The sequence below is a fragment of the Staurois parvus genome, unplaced genomic scaffold (genome assembly GCF_062004578.1).
Source record: "Staurois parvus isolate SC_StPar_1 unplaced genomic scaffold, SC_StPar_1.0 ptg000174l, whole genome shotgun sequence".
Taxonomy (NCBI): Eukaryota; Metazoa; Chordata; class Amphibia; order Anura; family Ranidae; genus Staurois; species Staurois parvus.
Window position 1 is genome coordinate 2,522,829 of NW_028317970.1, and position 19,480 is coordinate 2,542,308.

General features: G+C 48.1%; 1 protein-coding gene across 1 annotated transcript in view; it reads left to right on the forward strand.

Moving 5' to 3' along the window:
- LOC149462514 (uncharacterized) overlaps window positions 1–19,480 on the forward strand; it is a 150,749-nt gene that overhangs the window by 77,501 nt on the left and 53,768 nt on the right. The gene's annotated exons all lie outside the window — the stretch shown is intronic.

Here is a 19,480-nt window from a genome sequence, read left to right on the forward strand (position 1 = left end):
TTGCTGCTATGTGATGGTATTTTAGCAGCTGCTCTCTTGATCCCAATGCAAGGATCTGGCAGAAATCTTCCTCAATGTGCCTTTATCTGCACCAACCCGTCTGTGCTCTGAATCAGCCACAAATCTCTTCATACTGCGATGATCACGCTTACATTTTCCTGAAATATCGAATGTTTTCATACCTCGTCCAAGGCATCGAACTATTTCACTCTTTTCAGCAGCAGAGAGATCCTTTTTCTTCCCCATATTGCTTGAAAATGGTGCTCTGCTTAATAATGGGGAACGCCGTCCTTTAGGAGTTTTTCCTTAATTTGGGCTCACCGGCCAATCTAATTATCACAGATGTCCCAGATTGTTTTCAGTGATCAAAAGAGCCCTGACACACAATGCCATCCATGAGTTACACTGAAAAACATAATATTTAATCTTTGTGATACTTAAATAGAATTTGCAGAATAATTTGGAACAAGGTGTATACCAATGGCTTGTGTGAGAAATATATAATTTAAATGACAACTTTGTACAAAAAAAAAGGTTTTTGTAATTTTCTAAAAATTTGTGGAAAAAAATAAATCTTCTTTGGACTCAACATGCCTCTCAGTAGATAGCTTAGGGTGTCTACTTTCCGGAAAGGGGTCATTTGGGGGTGTTTGTACTGTCCTGGTATTTTAGCACCTCAAGAAATGTGATGGGCAGTCAGAAAGTAAAATTCCATTATCTATCCCATAGTTTGTAGACGCTATAACTATCACACAAAGCAATCAATATACACTTAATGTTTTTTTTTACCCAAAAACATGGAGCAGAATACATTGTGGTCTACATTTTTGATGAAATTTGAGTTTTTTGGATATTTTTTTGACAGAATTGAGAAAATCTTTTTTTTTTTAAATTTTTTTGTTTATAGCGCCACAAATTAAAAATGCACAGGTGATCAAATACCACCGAAAGAAAGCTCTATTTGTGTGAAAAAAGTGCATAAGTTTCATTTATGTACCATGTTGCATGACCACGCAATTGTCAGTTAAACTAGCACAGTGCTGTATATTAAAAAAGGTGTAAATTGCAGTATCTATCCCATAGTTTGTAGACGCTATAACTATCACACAAAGCAATCAATATACACTTTGGATTTTTTTGGATTTTTCACCAAAAACATGGAGCAGAATACATTTTGGCCTAAATTTATGACTAACTTTGAGTTTATTGTATTTTTTTTATAACTGAAAATAAAAAGAATTGTTTTTCTTCAAAAAAAATATTTTTTTTGTTTACAGCACAAAAAAATAAAAAGCGCACAGGTGATCAAATACATCCAAAAGAAAGCTCTATTTTTGTGAAAAAAGGACGTAAATTTTGTTGGGGTGCAGCATTGCATGACCGCGCAATTATCAGTGGAATTAGTGCAATGCTGAGTAGCAAAAAGAGGCGTGGTCATTAAGGGGGGTAAATCCTCAGGAGGGCAAGTGGTTAAAGGTGGAAAAATCTGAAATTATTTATCTTTGTCTCATTTTTTTACATCCCAGAAACTTGACATTTCAGCAGGGTGTGCAGACTTTTTATATCCACTGTATCTTATTGAACTGCACCTACGCTGGCAAAATGATAATATTGCTGATTATCTGTCCTCCCAATGCTGGACAAATTCAGTTTTATAGCCAACCCTGGAAAAGCTCCACCAGTTTTCTAGTCCACATATTATGGTTGGTGGGGACATCAATGCACATATGTCCTGTATAGGGACAGACCTTCAGCCATTGGAGGATTACCATCTAAACGTCTGATTGCTTTATCTATGTCTTTTCCCGATCTTACGAGGGAATATCACCTATATGACTGGTGGAGGACCAAACACCCTCCCCACAAACAATATTCTTTATTCTCCGGGGGTCATCGGGTCCACTCTGGACTGGATTGATTTGTCTCAGCTCCATGGATAAAGAATATCGTCTCCTCTGAAATCATTTCCTTGGTCTGATCACACGGCCACATCATTGGATTTTCTGGTTCCCGATATGTCTAGTAGAACATGTTATTGTCGGCTTATCGACATTTTACTTCAACACCCGGAAATCCAATATGACTTGCAGGCTTCTTTGGAGGAATGGTGTAGACTGAACACTGGTACTGTGGACAGGGTGGACACGCTGTGGGGGGCACATGAGGCATTCTTTAGGGGTCCATGTGTTTCTGTTGGAGCCCATCTTAAATGGGATAATAACCATCAGAAGTTGACTCTCCAGCGTGAACTTTCTAAAGCAGAAACTCATTTATTCTGCCAGAATTTCTATGAGAGAAATGATATTTTATCTTCTCTCCAACTAGAATTGTATTACACTGAAGAGGCCCAAAAATCCAAAGTGACTTCCAGGTGTCAGTTCCAGCCGGATACAATCTCCTTCCCAATAGTCAGAGTTACATTGTTTGTTTTTGTTTTTTTGCAAACAAAGCTATTTTATGGAGCTCATCTAGAACAATGGATCTCTCCCCACATGAAGTCTAGGAGATTGTCCTCTGATTGTCATGTATATAGTATCTATTGGACAAGTACAGAATTGAGGAAAGCGAGAACACCTCAGTGCAGGAACAATGGGATTCTGTCCTATCTCCTGCACCCGGAGCAAATGAACAACATGTACCAGCCTTCCCAGCCCCATCAATGTACACTGTGGAGGCATCTTGTATGTAGACTCTGGATTCAACAAACCAGCAGCCTGGCCATTCAGGAACGTACCATTGTTCAGCTCTGGGGGGGGAAACAAACATCTCTCATGGAAAGGAGCTCTGGGGAGTCAACAGACCAATCTCTCATCTATACATATGTTTCCATCTATCCACATCACTCCATTCTTTTTCTGGACAAAACCATTATAAATATCAGCGACAGATTTACAAATCTAGGATTTTACAATGAGAACACAATGTCACAAGGGATCTATAAAAGATTTTATCCGGACACAAGATCCCATTGTAAGAAAGGAATTCTGAATATGAACAGCGACTGTTATGTGGGATCCCATTATATTCAGTGCGGGGAAATGTATCTGGTTGTAGAAATAGTGTGTGTGTGATGTCATATCTCCAACCAATCAGGAGCGATAGAAATAGTGTGCGTGTGATGTCATATCTCCCACCAATCAGGAGCGATAGAAATAGTGTGTGCGTGTGATGTCATATCTCCCACCAATCAGGAGTGATAGAAATAGTGTGCGTGTGATGTCATATCTCCCACCAATCAGGAGTGATAGAAATAGCGTGCGTGTGATGTCATATCTCCCACCAATCAGGAGTGATAGAAATAGTGTGCGTGTGATGTCATATCTCCCACCAATCAGGAGTGATAGAAATAGCGTGCGTGTGATGTCATATCTCCCACCAATCAGGAGTGATAGAAATAGTGTGCGTGTGACATCATATCTCCCGCCAATCAGGAGTGATAGAAATAGTGTGCGTGTGATGTCATATCTCCCACCAATAAGCAGTGATAGAAATAGTGTGCGTGTGATGTCATATCTCCCACCAATCAGGAGTGATAGAAATAGCGTGCGTGTGATGTCATATCTCCCACCAATCAGGAGTGATAGAAATAGTGTGCGTGTGACATCATATCTCCCGCCAATCAGGAGTGATAGAAATAGTGTGTGTGTGATGTCATATCTCCCACCAATCAGGAGTGATAGAAATAGTGTGCATGTGATGTCATATCTCCCACCAATCAGGAGTGATAGAAATAGTGTGCGTGTGATGTCATATCTCCCACCAATCAGGACCGATAGAAATAGTGTGTGCGTGTGATGTCATATCTCCCACCAATCAGGAGTGATAGAAATAGTGTGCGTGTGATGTCATATCTCCCACCAATCAGGAGTGATAGAAATAGCGTGCGTGTGATGTCATATCTCCCACCAATCAGGAGTGATAGAAATAGCGTGCGTGTGATGTCATATCTCCCACCAATCAGGAGTGATAGAAATAGTGTGCGTGTGACATCATATCTCCCGCCAATCAGGAGTGATAGAAATAGTGTGTGTGTGATGTCATATCTCCCACCAATCAGGAGTGATAGAAATAGTGTGCGTGTGATGTCATATCTCCCGCCAATCAGGAATGATAGAAATAGCGTGCGTGTGATGTCATATCTCCCACCAATCAGGAGCGATAGAAATAGCGTGCGTGTGATGTCATATCTCCCGCCAATCAGGAGCGATAGAAATAGCGTACGTGTGATGTCATATCTCCCACCAATCAGGAGTGATAGAAATAGCGTGCGTGTGATGTCATATCTCCAACCAATCAGGAGTGATAGAAATAGTGTGCGTGTGATGTCATATCTCCCACCAATCAGGAGTGATAGAAATAGTGTGAATGTGATGTCATATCTCCCACCAATCAGGAGTGATAGAAATAGTGTGCGTGTGATGTCATATCTCCCACCAATCATAGTGATAGAAATAGTGTGTGTGTGATGTCATATCTCCCACCAATCAGGAGTGATAGAAATAGTGTGTGTGTGATGTCATATCTCCCACCAATCAGGAGTGATAGAAATAGTGTGCATGTGATGTCATATCTCCACCAATCAGGAGTGATAGAAATAGTGTGCGTGTGATGTCATATCTCCCACCAATCAGGAGTGATAGAAATAGTGTGCGTGTGATGTCATATCTCCACCAATCAGGAGTGATAGAAATAGCGTGTGTGGCTGTCAATCACCGGATCCCGGCCAGTAATTACCCGCCGGCGCCCAGTGATTACCGAGTATCTCTGATGGGGAGGAGGACTGTTTTGTTTACTAACAATCTTCCTCCCTGTCAGCTCGGGCACACTGCACAGCACAGCCATCCAGAACAGTGCGCTTACAATAATGCACCCCCGCCCCCTAGTAAAACATTCCCAGCACACAGTTAACCCTTTGATCACCCCTCATGTTAACCCCTTCCTGCCCAGTGCTATTAGTACAGAGTCAGTGCTTTTAACTGTATTGGTGTCACTGGGGATGTCAGTGACACCAAGTCAGCCCCCCCAGGTGTCAGAATGTCTGCCACAGTCTCGCAGTCCCTTATTGTAAATAAATAATATATTTCATAACCCGTAGTCCATATGTCCACTGATCTAATCTGTGTTTTTAAATGATTTTGGTTGGCTCTAAATTACTCAGAATTATTAAGTCAGATAAATTATTTTATAAATTATTATTATATTTGCAAGCACCTTTAGCTGACTTTATTTGCCCAGGCATTACCTGGCAGAACATACTATTTTTGGAGGCACTACTGGATGAATTATTAATAATTCTTCAAAAGCACAACACCCCCCATGGTTCCTCTCTTAGTGACACCACATTGCCCCCATGGTTCCTCTCTCCTCCTCTCTTAGTGACACCACATTGCCCCCCATGGTTCCTCTCTCCTCCTCTCTTAGTAACACCACATTGCCCCCCCCATGCTTCTTCCCTTCTCCCTTTTTAGTGACACCACATTGCCCCCCATAGATCATGTCTCCTCACCTCTGAGTGACTCCACATTGCCCCACATGGTTCCTCTCTCCTCACCTCTGAGTGACTCCACATTGCCCCCCATGGTTCCTCTCTCCTCACCTCTGAGTGACTCTACATTGCCCCCATGGTTCCCGTCTCCTCACCTCTGAGTGACTCCACATTGCCCCATGGTTCCCGTCTCCTCACCTCTGAGTGACTCCACATTGCCCCATGGTTCCTGTCTCCTCACCTCTGAGTGACTCCACATTGCCCCACATGGTTCCTGTCTCCTCGCCTCTGAGTGACTCCACATTGCCCCACATAGTTCCTGTCTCCTCACCTCTGAGTAATTCCACATTGCCCCACATGATTCCCGTCTCCTCACCTCTGAGTGACTCCACATTGCCCCACATGGTTCCTCTCTCCTCACCTCTGAGTGACTCCACATTGCCCCCATGGTTCCCGTCTCCTCACCTCTCAGTGACTCCACATTGCCCCCATGGTTCCCGTCTCCTCGCCTCTGAGTGACTCCACATTGCCCCCATTGTTCCCGTCTCCTCGCCTCTGAGTGACTCCACATTGCCCCCATGGTTCCCGTCTCCTCGCCTCTGAGTGACTCCACATTGCCCCCATGGTTCCCGTCTCCTCACCTCTGAGTGACTCCACATTGCCCCACATGGTTCCCGTCTCCTCACCTCTGAGTGACTCCACATTGCCCCCCATGGTTCCCGTCTCCTCACCTCTGAGTGACTCCACATTGCCCCCATGGTTCCCATCTCCTCGCCTCTGAGTGACTCCACATTGCCCCCCATGGTTCCCGTCTCCTCGCCTCTGAGTGACTCCACATTGCCCCCCATGGTTCCCGTCTCCTCGCCTCTGAGTGACTCCACATTGCCCCCATGGTTCCCGTCTCCTCGCCTCTGAGTGACTCCACATTGCCCCCATGGTTCCCGTCTCCTCACCTCTGAGTGACTCCACATTGCCCCCATGGTTCCCGTCTCCTCACCTCTGAGTGACTCCACATTGCCCCCATTGTTCCCGTCTCCTCGCCTCTGAGTGACTCCACATTGCCCCCATGGTTCCCGTCTCCTCGCCTCTGAGTGACTCCACATTGCCCCCATGGTTCCCGTCTCCTCGCCTCTGAGTGACTCCACATTGCCCCCATGGTTCCCGTCTCCTCGCCTCTGAGTGACTCCACATTGCCCCACATGGTTCCTCTCTCCTCACCTCTGAGTGACTCCACATTGCCCCCATGGTTCCTGTCTCCTCACCTCTCAGTGACTCCACATTGCCCCCATGGTTCCCGTCTCCTCGCCTCTGAGTGACTCCACATTGCCCCCATTGTTCCCGTCTCCTCGCCTCTGAGTGACTCCACATTGCCCCCATGGTTCCCGTCTCCTCGCCTCTGAGTGACTCCACATTGCCCCCATGGTTCCCGTCTCCTCACCTCTGAGTGACTCCACATTGCCCCACATGGTTCCTGTCTCCTCACCTCTGAGTGACTCCACATTGCCCCCCATGGTTCCCGTATCCTCACCTCTGAGTGACTCCACATTGCCCCACATGGTTCCTGTCTCCTCACCTCTGAGTGACTCCACATTGCCCCCCATGGTTCCCGTATCCTCGCCTCTGAGTGACTCCACATTGCCCCCATGGTTCCCGTCTCCTCACCTCTGAGTGACTCCACATTGCCCCCCATGGTTCCCGTCTCCTTGCCTCTGAGTGACTCCACATTGCCCCCATGGTTCCCGTATCCTCGCCTCTGAGTGACTCCACATTGCCCCCATGGTTCCCGTATCCTCACCTCTGAGTGACTCCACATTGCCCCCATGGTTCCCGTCTCCTCGCCTCTGAGTGACTCCACATTGCCCCCATGGTTCCCGTCTCCTCGCCTCTGAGTGACTCCACATTGCCCCCATGGTTCCCGTCTCCTCGCCTCTGAGTGACTCCACATTGCCCCCATGGTTCCCGTCTCCTCGCCTCTGAGTGACTCCACATTGCCCCCATGGTTCCCGTCTCCTCGCCTCTGAGTGACTCCACATTGCCCCCATGGTTCCCGTCTCCTCGCCTCTGAGTGACTCCACATTGCCCCCATGGTTCCCGTCTCCTCGCCTCTGAGTGACTCCACATTGCCCCCATGGTTCCCGTCTCCTCGCCTCTGAGTGACTCCACATTGCCCCCATGGTTCCCGTCTCCTCGCCTCTGAGTGACTCCACATTGCCCCACATGGTTCCCGTCTCCTCGCCTCTGAGTGACTCCACATTACCCCCATGGTTCCCGTCTCCCCGCCTCTGAGTGACTCCACATTGACCCCATGGTTCCCGTCTCCTTGCCTCTGAGTGACTCCACATTGCCCCACATGATTCCCGTCTCCTCGCCTCTGAGTGACTCCACATTGCCCCCATGGTTCCCGTCTCCTCGCCTCTGAGTGACTCCACATTGCCCCCATGGTTCCTGTCTCCTCACCTCTGAGTGACTCCACATTGCCCCACATGGTTCCCGTCTCCTCACCTCTGAGTGACTCCACATTGCCCCCATGGTTCCCGTCTCCTCACCTCTGAGTGACTCCACATTGCCCCCCATGGTTCTCCTCTCTCCCTTCAATAGCTGCTGTCACCCCAGTAGTCTCCCTCTATGGCTCCTCACCTCCTGACCTCCCCAGACATTTCTCCTTTAGCTTCTTGTCTGTCTCTGGCTGCAGCTCCATGTAAGAGGGGGAGGGGGATCCTCAGTTCAGGAAAGGAGGGGGAGGGGTGATATCAGTGGAAAGAGGGTCTTGAGTGGGGGAGGGGTGTCAACACTAGGGGAGAGGAGTGTACTCAGAAGGGGAGGGGGAGGGGTGTACTCAGAAGGGGAGGGGGAGGGGTGTCTTCACAGGAGGAAAAGAGGGGAAGGGGTGTCTTTAGAGGGGGAGGGGTGTCCTCTGTGGAGGGGGTGTTCTTAGTGGAGGAGGGGAATGGTTTTTTGGGTAAATAACACCAAATCTAAATCCTCCTGATTAGTTCCTAAAAAAGCAGTGGTCATTGGGGTGACATGGCAGAACTTTAGCTGAATCTTAGAAAGCACAGCCTATTCCAAGGGGCTACAAGGTAAACTGACCCCAGCTTTGTTTGTGGACAGGGAGGGGTCCAGTGGTCTGTTTACACAAGTCCTAAACAAAAGCTCCATTGTTCTCCAAGCTTCATTTCTCCAGAAGGAAGAACCTGGTCTGGCTGTATAGATCACACAGGTGGAGTCTACACTGCAGTCTGCATTGTCAGCCGAGCAGCTGAAGGAGTCCAACATCTAACCATCTACTAATCAGGCGTACTCTTGGAGCACCACCTACACAAGACTCACCTCGTCCATCTAGACTGCTCACTAGAGCTTCTTCTACAGCCTCTGACCCATCACTTCCCTCCTCTGCTGGAGGCACTTTATTAGGATCTATAGAGGGACAACACCGGCCTCGTTTTGTACATCAGAATCAAGGAAACGGCAGAGATCCGGCCAAAGGGGAGGTAGGAAACATCAACGCTGCAACAAGGGATCTCCCACTCATCCAACCATCCCAACAGATGATTCATTATCAACAGAAATAGACGGAATTGTCACCTTCTCCTCAGCTGGACTGACATCGGGTAAGATGGACCTTCTGGGGAAAGGTTTGGGCTTTAGCCCTAAAGGTATCATGAAGAAGTTTTTGTTGGCACAGGACTTGTATAGATGTTTTAGGAATATTAGATAGAAGGCACATTATTCTTGGAGAGGCGATATTGAGGGATCATCTGTAGTCACACCACTGAGTAGGTCTGTCTGAGGTTTACAGACAAAATGGAAGTTTCCACCACCCACTACATATGCAGCAGCAGAAATGTTTCTTCATTTGGATGATAAAGATGGTGAAGTATGACAGTCTATAATCAGGAACTCTGGGGTCATATCCTAATAATGGGACCATTGAGGAGAAAGGTGCATTGCCATCATTATCAGCAAGGTGAGATATAACACTGAAGCCAGCTAATAAGGGGGGATGGGTGGTCATTATGGACACAGCCTATGATGGCAATGAGACACTGGAGAGTGCAAAGTCTGGTGCAGCTCTGCATGGGAACCAATCAGCTTCCAGGTTTATGGTCAAAGCTTAATTGAACAAGCTGAAGTCAGAACCTGATTGGCTCCCATGCACAGCTGCCCCAGATTATGCACACTCCAGTTTTAGTAAATCAGCCCCATTGTGTCCATCTGAGATGGTTTGTGCCAGATCCCGGGTTGTGAGTTCCATTCAGTACAATGTCTTTGGGTTCTCTTGCTAGTTGACTGCCCCCTTGTTAGTTGAGGTGTTTGTAGTCATAGAGGTGTTGGGTCATGATGGAATGATGTTGTGTCAGGTGAATGGTAGGCTCTGACCTGGTTTTATCTGCCAGCTCTGTGTTGATTCGCTGAGTTTTCTATTGTTTGTTATGTCCATCCTTGGAATTAGGGAGGACAGTATTATGTTGGAGTGAGGACATTTTTGTTGTGCGGTCTCTGTTATTATTATTATTATTATTATACAGTATTTATAAAGCGCCAATAGTTCGCTCAGCGCTGTACATTACAAAGGGGGACAGAACATGTGACAGAACAATACCAATACAATGCAAAACATGAGGGGATCGAGGGCCCTGCTCTTTCGAGCTTACAATCTAGGAGGGAGGGGATGGTGGCACAGGAGGAGATAGCTGTGGGGGATGGAGTGGTAGGAAGAGTGGAGGAGGTCAGCAAGTTAGCAGCGGGTGGGGTAGGCTTCCCTGAAGAGATGGGTTTTCAGGGTGCGCCTAAAGGAGAGGAGAGTAGGTGATAATCTGATGGGTTGGGGCAGGGAGTTCCAGAGGATGGGTGACACCCTGGAGAAGTCCTGGAGGCGGGCATGGGAGGAGGAGACCAGGGAACTAGAGAGAAGGAGGTCTTGTGAGGAGCAGAGTGTGCGTGCTGGGTGGTACTTGGATATTAGGTCAGTGATGTAGTTCGGGGCAGTGTGGTGGACAGCTTTGTACGTCAGCATTAGGATTTTGAATTTGATCCGTTGCGCAATCGGAAGCCAGTGGAGGGATTGGCAGAGGGGGGTGGCGGAAACGGAGCAGTTGGAAAGGTGAATGAGTCTGGCAGCCGTATTCAGGATGGACTGAAGCGGGGATAGCCAGCGGCGAGGCAGGCCAGTGAGGAGGGAGTTGCAGTAGTCGAGTCGTGATATGATGAGGGAGTGGATGAGCTGTTTAGTTGTTTCTGGGGTTAGGAACGTGCGGATTTTGGCGATGTTGCGGAGGTGGAGTCTGCATGAGTTTGTAAAAGATTGGACTTGGGGCTGTAAGGATAGGTTGGAGTCCAGAATGACACCAAGTACTCTGGCCTGCGGGGCGGGTTTGATGGTGGCGTTGTTGGACATGATGGAGAAGTCAATGGGGGGTGGTGTCCGGGCTGGAGGGAAGACAAGAAACTCGGTTTTGGAGAGGTTCAGTTTAAGGAAGTGGAGCGACATCCAGTCTGATATGTCACTCAACAGGTGTGTGATTCGGGCGGAGACCGAGGGGGTGAGGTGGGGGGTAGAGAGATAGATTTGTGTGTCGTCGGCATAGAGGTGGTAGTTGAAGCCGTGAGAGTGTATGAGTTGGCCAAGGGAGGAGGTGTAGATGGAGAAGAGAAGGGGCCCAAGGACAGAGCCTTGAGGGACCCCAACAGAGAGGGGGAGTGAGAGGGAGGTGGTGGCATTATAGATAACGCTGAAAGAGCGTTGTGACAGGATGAGAGCCAGGAGAGAGCAGAATCTCTGAGGCCGAGGGAGTGTAGTTTGTTGAGGAGGAGGGGGTGGTCAACTGTGTCAAAGGCCGCAGAGAGGTCAAGGAGTAGGAGCACTGAATAGTGGCCATTAGCTTTGGCGGTTAGCAGGTCGTTGGAGAGTTTTAGTAAGGCAGTTTCGGTGGAGTGTAGGGGACGGAAGCCGGACTGTAGGGGATCGAGGAGGTTGTTGTCATTGAGGTGAGAGCATAGGCGGGCGTAGACTAGGCGCTCGAGGAGTTTAGATGTAAATGGGAGCAGGGAGATGGGTCTGAGGTTGTTCGGGTCATTGGTGTCCAGGGAGGGCTTTTTAAGTATGGGGGTGATGTGTGCATGCTTCAGAGGGGAGGGGAAAGTGCCGGAGGAGAGGGAGAGATTGAAGATGTGGGTGAGGGAGCGTAGGATGGAGGGGGAGGGAGGTTGTAGGAGTTGTGAGGGGATAGGGTCGAGGGGGCAGGTGGTGAGGCTGGAGAGGTTTCCTTTTGTCCCTGGAGGATGTTTGGGTCTGTGTGTATGATGATATGTTTGGGGTTGGTGAAATACGGATCATTGATGACTCCTATCGCTTGTTCAGTTGTTGAACTTGAATTTTGTTGTCTCTTGTTCCTGGGAAGAGCCGTTTGGTGTTTAGATATTTCCCATTGGAGTCTATTAATAACAATAAGAATCCGGAGATTGTTGGCTGTTCTTGTGGTTTGATGATTGTTTGTTTGTAGGGATGGGCTTCATGTTCCAGTTGAACCTAAGTTTGATTTGTACATGGGCCGTTCGTGTGTTCAGCAAGCACAAATAGTACGGTCATTCAGTGGGCTGTTTGCCCACCATGCCCCACAATGCACTGCGCCCTGACAATGCATTGTGATTGGACAAAGCAATGCACCTAACCACAAGTCAGGTGTAATACTTTGACCAATCACAGTGTGTAGTGATGTCACAAGGGGGTGGGGTATATAAAAACTGTTGTCACGGCCCCAGCTGTCAGACACCCGGGAGCCAGCATCACAAGCAGAGCTTTTCCCCCCTTTTTTGGGTAGTGATGGTGGCAGGATCGTGATTGATGTTGCATCTACTTTGGGGGACATTTTTTAAAATGTTTATTTTTAATAAAGGACTTGTCAAAGACTGACTCCTATCACTTTTTACACTACACTTTTTTTTGTGAATGGGTAGCAGTACCATATAGGAGGGGGCCGGGATCTTGGGGCCCCCTTGTTAAAGGGGGCTTTCAGATTCCAATAAACCCCCAGGCTACAGACCCCCACAACCACAGGCTACGGATGTCGGAAAGAGGCCCTTGTCCCCATCAATATGTAGACAAGGTGCTTTGGGGGGCTCCTGGCCCAAGGCACCCATCCATGCCGAGGGCATGTATCCTGGTATGGTTCAGGAAGGGGGACGCTCACCACCCCTTTCCTGACCTGCTGGGCTGCATACTCAGATAAGGGTCTGGTATGGATTTTGGGGGGACCCCCATGCCATTTTTAACCAATAGCCATCCGGCCAATAGCCGTTTGGTGGCCAGAAAAAGGCTGTAGATTTCCGGGTGGAAGCCATATGGCGTCCTCCCACACATGCACATTTTTTGCACTTGCAGAGCGCACAGCGGAGCTATCTGTCACAGGCCGTGTACCTCGAACATGGCCGATGACAGATCTGTGTACCAGCCCCAGTTGCTGGTACCATGTGACCTGCTGTGACCAATCACAGAACTTCACATGACAGTTATATACAATGGATGGCTTCATTCATGCCATCCATTGTATACTAGTGCCTAGCTGTGAATGGTCAGAGCGATCACATGCACATGTCAAGTGATTAGCTGTGGCCAAATCACAGCTAAGCACAAAAAAAAAAAACCCCTAAATGAATCGATGTCATTCAGGTAAATGCTTGCTTATAGCAAAGTAATTATTTGCTATAAGCAAATTGTGTAAAAAAAAAATACCAAAAAACAAAATACTGATCACTTCCCCAAAGTAGTACAATGTTACTATGCTAACATTATACTACTTTGGACATAGTGAAATAAGAAAAAAAAATATTAAAAAAGGAAAAAAATGTAATAAAAAATTAAAACTAATAAAAAAAAAAATATATATTTTTTTTTTTTTCATACTTTCACCAGTCAGTGTCCCTGATCACCCCCATGCCAGTTATATGATGACGCTGTACTGCACTGGTGACAGGATGTAAAAAAAAATAGTGAAAATAATTTTTTTTAATTTCTTCATTTTCCGAAAAACTCTGACAAAAAAAATACAACTTCAAAAAACTCACCATTCCTCTTATGAAATACGTCGGACTGTCTACTCTGCAAAAAGGGGTCATTTGGGGGATATCTGTACTGTCCTGACATTTGGGGGATATCTGTACTGTCCTGACATTTGGGGGATATCTGTACTGTCCTGACATTTGGGGGATATCTGTACCGTCCTGACATTTGGGGGATATCTGTACCGTCCTGACATTTGGGGGGGTATCTGTACTGTCCTGACATTTGGGAGATATCTGTCCTGTCCTGACATTTGGGGGATATCTGTACTGTCCTGACATTTGGGGGATATCTGTACTGTTCTGACATTCTTGGACCTCAAGAAATTAGATTGGCTGTCAGTAGTTCAGGATTGATCAATATTCAGATATCTCCCATAGTTTGTGAACTCTATAACTTTCCTACAAACTAAATAATACATCCTAATTTGGGTTATTTTCACCAAAGACATGTAGCAGAATACATCTCGGCCTAAATGTATGAAGAACAATTATTTATTTGCAAACTTTTATAACAGAAACAAAGAAAAATGTTTTTTTTCAAAATTTTCGGTCTTTTTTCGTTAATTTAGCAAAAAAACAAAAACTGCAGCAGTGATTAAATACCACCAGAAGAAAGCTCTAGTTGTGTGAAGAAAATGATAACATTTTAGTTTGGGTACAATGTTGTATGACCGCGCAATTGTCATTCAAAGTGTGAGAGCGCTGAGACCTGAAAATTGGCCTGGGCAGGAAGGGGGTAAAAGTGCCCGGTATGGAAGTGGTTAAAAAAAAAAATTCATGGAAGGTTCCTCTCAAAATCCATACCAGTCTCGATGGGCTAGTTTTTTAATTGTTGGGCAATGCTGACAATTCTTTTGACATTTAGCTGTCAGCAGGAAACCCCACTGACACCAGGAACATGAATGAATGTCTCACTACTAAAATACGGCGTGACGTCATCATAGAACTCATGCCGGATATTAGTAACTGAGCGGGATCTTCATACTCAGATGTGGTAAGACACCTATCAGTTCTTCGTGTTCGACATTCACTGTAGAACATTCTGTAGGTTCGGATGTTTGACCGCGACCTGAACAGGGGGGTGTTCGGCCATCACTATTTGTGGTCTCAGGATTAGTAGAGTTGTCTTGGCTATTGCTGGTCTTTGTCTTGTTACATTCCGGAAGCTGATTGGTCTCACCGGTCTGTTGTTCCTTGATGGGTACTTTGTATAAATCATCCTCTTTGATTCTCTTTCCTGATTGTTGAGCTCCATTTGTATCTTTGGTGTCATTATCTCTTCCCTCAGTTGAGGGTTTTCTTGGTGTAATTGTTACATTTTAGACTGAATTTCTAGGATAGATCTTTGGGGGTATTTTTAGTGTTTTTAGCTCTTCTCTCAGCTTCTCATTTACATTTTTCACTTGTTTTTGAAGTTTTTCTTTTAATTGAACAAAGTCTCTCCCTAGTTGAGATTAAGCTTGCAATTTTTGGATCCTTAGATGTACTTTCTGAATGAACCTGCAAATCGAATCCAAGCATTCTGGTTATCAACTCATACTCCCACCAGGCATGGATTGAGCAGGTGAACTCCATAATAATACATGAAAACCTAACTTCTCCTAGGAGACTTATGGCTCTCTGGCAGAACTGGCTGGATACTCCGGTACTCACTCCCCATACTTCATTTGTCATAGGTTTTTATAGGTTTAACTTTTTTAGGCCCCTAAAAATGGACCCGGCCAACTGTACCCTACTAAATGGTGACTACATTGGAGGCCGATACTTGGTGTATGATCCTGTAGACACAGGCCTACTTGAACGGAGTCAGCTATCTATGTATGTACTGGAGAGTTACTTGCCATGTACAGGTGAATTGTTCTACGTTGCTTCTTTTTTCTCTTTTCATTTGTTTATAGAAAGTAAAAGTGACACCAGAGACAAAGCAAGTTATTGTTCTGTATGATCTGTAACATTGCCACAACTGCTTATACATGAGAATGTATGACTCCATTGTCTGGGCTGAATGTTGGATATACTGTGTGCATTAAAAACTTAAACAATACAATTTAGTTTAATTAAAAAAAATATTATATATATATATATATATATATCAGTGATGGCGAACCTATGGCACGCAGAGCCATCTCAGTGGGCACGCCAGGAAGAAGAGGAAGATGAGCACACACGGACCACGCACAGTGACCGGCCATCCAGATCTCGTCCACACTGGACCCCCATCGAACTACATCTCCCACATGTCTCTGGGGCCAGGGTGGGCATGGATGAGAGGAAACGGCTCCTATGCGGATCTGGCACCAGGGGTGATGTAGCGGGGATGGGCGTGGAAGAGAGGAAGAGGCTCCCACACTGCTCCGGGCCAGGGGCGACGTGTTCAGCGTTGATGGGAATGAGCTGCTGGGTTGGAAGCTACGCAGACACTGCCAGAGGTGAGATTAACTACTTGCCGACCGCAGATAGCCGAATGACGGCTGCACTGCGGCCGGCCAGTTCTGGGAGGGCGTAATATGACGTCCTCCCAGAATGCGCTCTCCTGCGCACCCCTAGGGGCGCGCACCGGGCGCAGCTGATCACGTGACGTGGTAAAAGGCCAATCACAGCGGCCTTTTACCACGTGATCAGCCGTGTCCAATGACACGCTGATCACCGGGAAATGCAAATGCCGGTTTTCGGCTGCACTTTCCTCACGGTGTCAGATCGTGAGGAAAGTACTGCCGAAAACCGGCAGTTGTCAGAGCGGGGATCAGCACCAATCATCAGGGCACTGATCATCAGTGATGATCGGTGCCCAGCAGTGCCACACACAAGTTCCGCCCACCTGTGCCCAGCAATGCACCCACCTGTGCCCAGCAATGCACCCACCTGTGCCCTCCTGTGCCGCCTACCTGTGCCCAGAAGTGCCACCTGCCTGTGCCCAGTAGTGCCACCCACCTGTGCCACCCACCAGTGCCACCCACCAGTGCCCATCGGTGCAGCCCAGCAGTGCTGCCAGTCAGTGCCACCAGTCAATGCCCAGTGGTTGTGCCAGTCAGTGCCCAGCAGTGCCGCCAGTCAGTGCCCAGCAGTGATGTCAGTCAGTGCCACCTATCAGTGCTGTCTATCAGTACCCATTATCAGTGTCGCCTATCAGTGCCACCAATCAGCGCCACCTATTTGTGACACCTCATTAGTGCTGCCTATCAGTACCGCCTATCCGTGCCACCTCATTAGTGCCGCCTATCAATGCCGCCTAACAGTGCCGCCTATCAGTGCCCATCAGTGCTACCTCATCAACGCACATCAGTGAAGGAGAAAAATTACCTGTTTGAAAAATGTTATAATCAAAACAATTGTACAACCTTGCATGACCGCGCAATTGTCAATCAAAGTGCGACAGCGCTGACAGCTGAAAATTGGCCTGGTAAATAAGGGGGTAGAAGTGCCCGGTAGGCAGGAAGGGGGTAGAAGTGCCCTGTAGGATGGAAGGGGGTAGAAGTGCCCTGTAGGATGGAAGGGGATAGAAGTGTCCTGTAGGAAGGAAGGGGGTAGAAGTGCCCTGTGGGCAGGAAGGGGGCAGAAGTGCCTGGTGGGCAGGAAGGGGGCAGAAGTGCCCTGTAGGCAGGAAGGGGGCAGAAGTGCCCTGTGGGCAGGAAGGGGGCAGAAGTGCCCGGTAGGCAGGAAGGGGGTAGAAGTGTCCGGTAGGCAGGAAGGGGGTAGAAGTGCCCGGTAGGCAGGAAGGGGGTAGAAGTGCCCGGTAGGCAGGAAGGGGGTAGAAGTGCTCTGTAGGCAGGGAGGGGGTAGAAGTGCTCTGTAGGCAGGAAGGGGGTAGAAGTGCTCTGTAGGCAGGAAGGGGGTAGAAGTGCCCGGTGGGCAGGAAGGGGGTAGAAGTGTCCTGTAGGCAGGAAGGGGGTAGAAGTGCCCTGTGGGCAGGAAGGGGGCAGAAGTGCCCTGTGGGCAGGAAGGGGGCAGAAGTGCCCGGTAGGCAGGAAGGGGGCAGAAGTGTCCGGTAGGCAGGAAGGGGGTAGAAGTGCTCTGTAGGCAGGGAGGGGGTAGAAGTGCTCTGTAGGCAGGAAGGGGGTAGAAGTGCTCTGTAGGCAGGAAGGGGGTAGAAGTGCCCGGTGGGCAGGAAGGGGGTAGAAGTGTCCTGTAGGCAGGAAGGGGGTAGAAGTGCCCTGTGGGCAGGAAGGGGGTAGAAGTGCCCTGTGGGCAGGAAGGGGGCAGAAGTGCCCGGTAGGCAGGAAGGGGGCAGAAGTGTCCGGTAGGCAGGAAGGGGGTAGAAGTGCCCGGTAGGCAGGAAGGGGGTAGAAGTGCCCGGTAGGCAGGAAGGGGGTAGAAGTGCTCTGTAGGCAGGAAGGGGGTAGAAGTGCCCGGTAGGCAGGAAGGGGGTAGAAGTGCTCTGTAGGCAGGAAGGGGGTAGAAGTGCCCTGTAGGCAGGAAGGGGGTAGAAGTGCCCGGTAGGCAGGAAGGGGGTAGAAGTGCTCTGTAGGCAGGGAGGGGGTAGAAGTGCCCTGTAGGCAAGTGGTTAACTGCTTGCCAACCATGCTACAGCACGGTTGTCTAGTTCTGGGAGGGCGTCCCACAACGCGAACCCAGTGGCACACACCCTGCGCTGCCAGTGATCGCTTTGTCCTATGGATACAGCTGATCACGTGATAAGGTAAAAGGCCAATCACAGCAGCCTTTTACCACGTGATCAACTGTATCCAATGACACAGCTGATCACAGTGTAAATAGAGTTGCTGGTTATCGGCTGCACGCTGTCACAGATTGAAGAAAGTACTGCAGATAACCAGCAAATGTGACGGGAAATCTGCACTAATAATCAGAGCACTGATTATCTGTGCCATTCAGCAGTGCCCAGCAATGCCGCCCAGCAGTGTCATCCAGAAGTGTCACCCATCAGTGCCCAGCAATGTCGCCTGTCAGTGCTGCCCAGCAGTGCCACTGGTCAGTGCCGCCCATCAGTGCTGTCCATCAGTGCCATCCATCAATGATGCCCAGCAGTTCCGCCAGTCAGTGCCTCCAGTTGGTGCTATCAGTCAGTGCCGCTTATCAGTGCCAATCATTTCCTGCATATCAGTGCATCACCAGTGCCGCCTCATCAGTGCTACCTATCTGTGCCGCCTCATCAATGCCCATCAGTGCTGCCTATCAGTGCAGCCTCACCAACGCACATCAAAGAAGAAACATTACCTGTTTGCAAAATTTTAGAATAGAAGCAAAGGAAACCTTTTATGTTTAATTTTTTGCTCTTTTTTAATTTATAGTGCAAAAAATAAAACACCCAGTGGTGATTAAATACCACCAAAAAAAGCTCTATTTGTGTGCAAAAAATGCTAAAAATTGCATATGGTTACAGTGTTGCATGACCGCACAATTGTCATTGTTAAGTGCAACAGCACTGAAAGCTGAAAATTGTCCTGGGCAGGAAGGGGGTAGAAGTGCCCGGTAGGCAAGTGATTAATTCCAGTGTTGGCACTTTGCAACACAAAACCAACTTTTTTATGTCAGTTTGGGCATTCGGGCTCAAAAAGGTTCGCCATCACTGATATATATATATACAAATGATGATGTACATATGCTTTCTATATATATAACACAGGTGTCAAACACCTGTATCCGGATCCTGCCATCCAGGTTATTTCATGTAGCCCTTGCACCTCTCCTGCAGGTATCCCCTTGTCTCCTCCCCCACCTTGTCTCAGGAGTCGGCAGCAGAGAGGAGAAAAGAACTCCTCTGCCAAATCCTGCACCTCTCAGTGCAGCTGCATCATCCCCTCATCTCCACCTCCCTTGGTCTCAGCATTCAGCAGACTCTGGTAATTTACTCCACTCCTCCTCTGGTCCTCCTCCAGACCCTGCACTTTCTGCTTTCCCGCTCTGCCCCCAAAGGAGGTGCACGGTGATGTTAGGGAGGGTGTGGGGTTCTTGGCATCCGATGTAATGGGGGGGGTG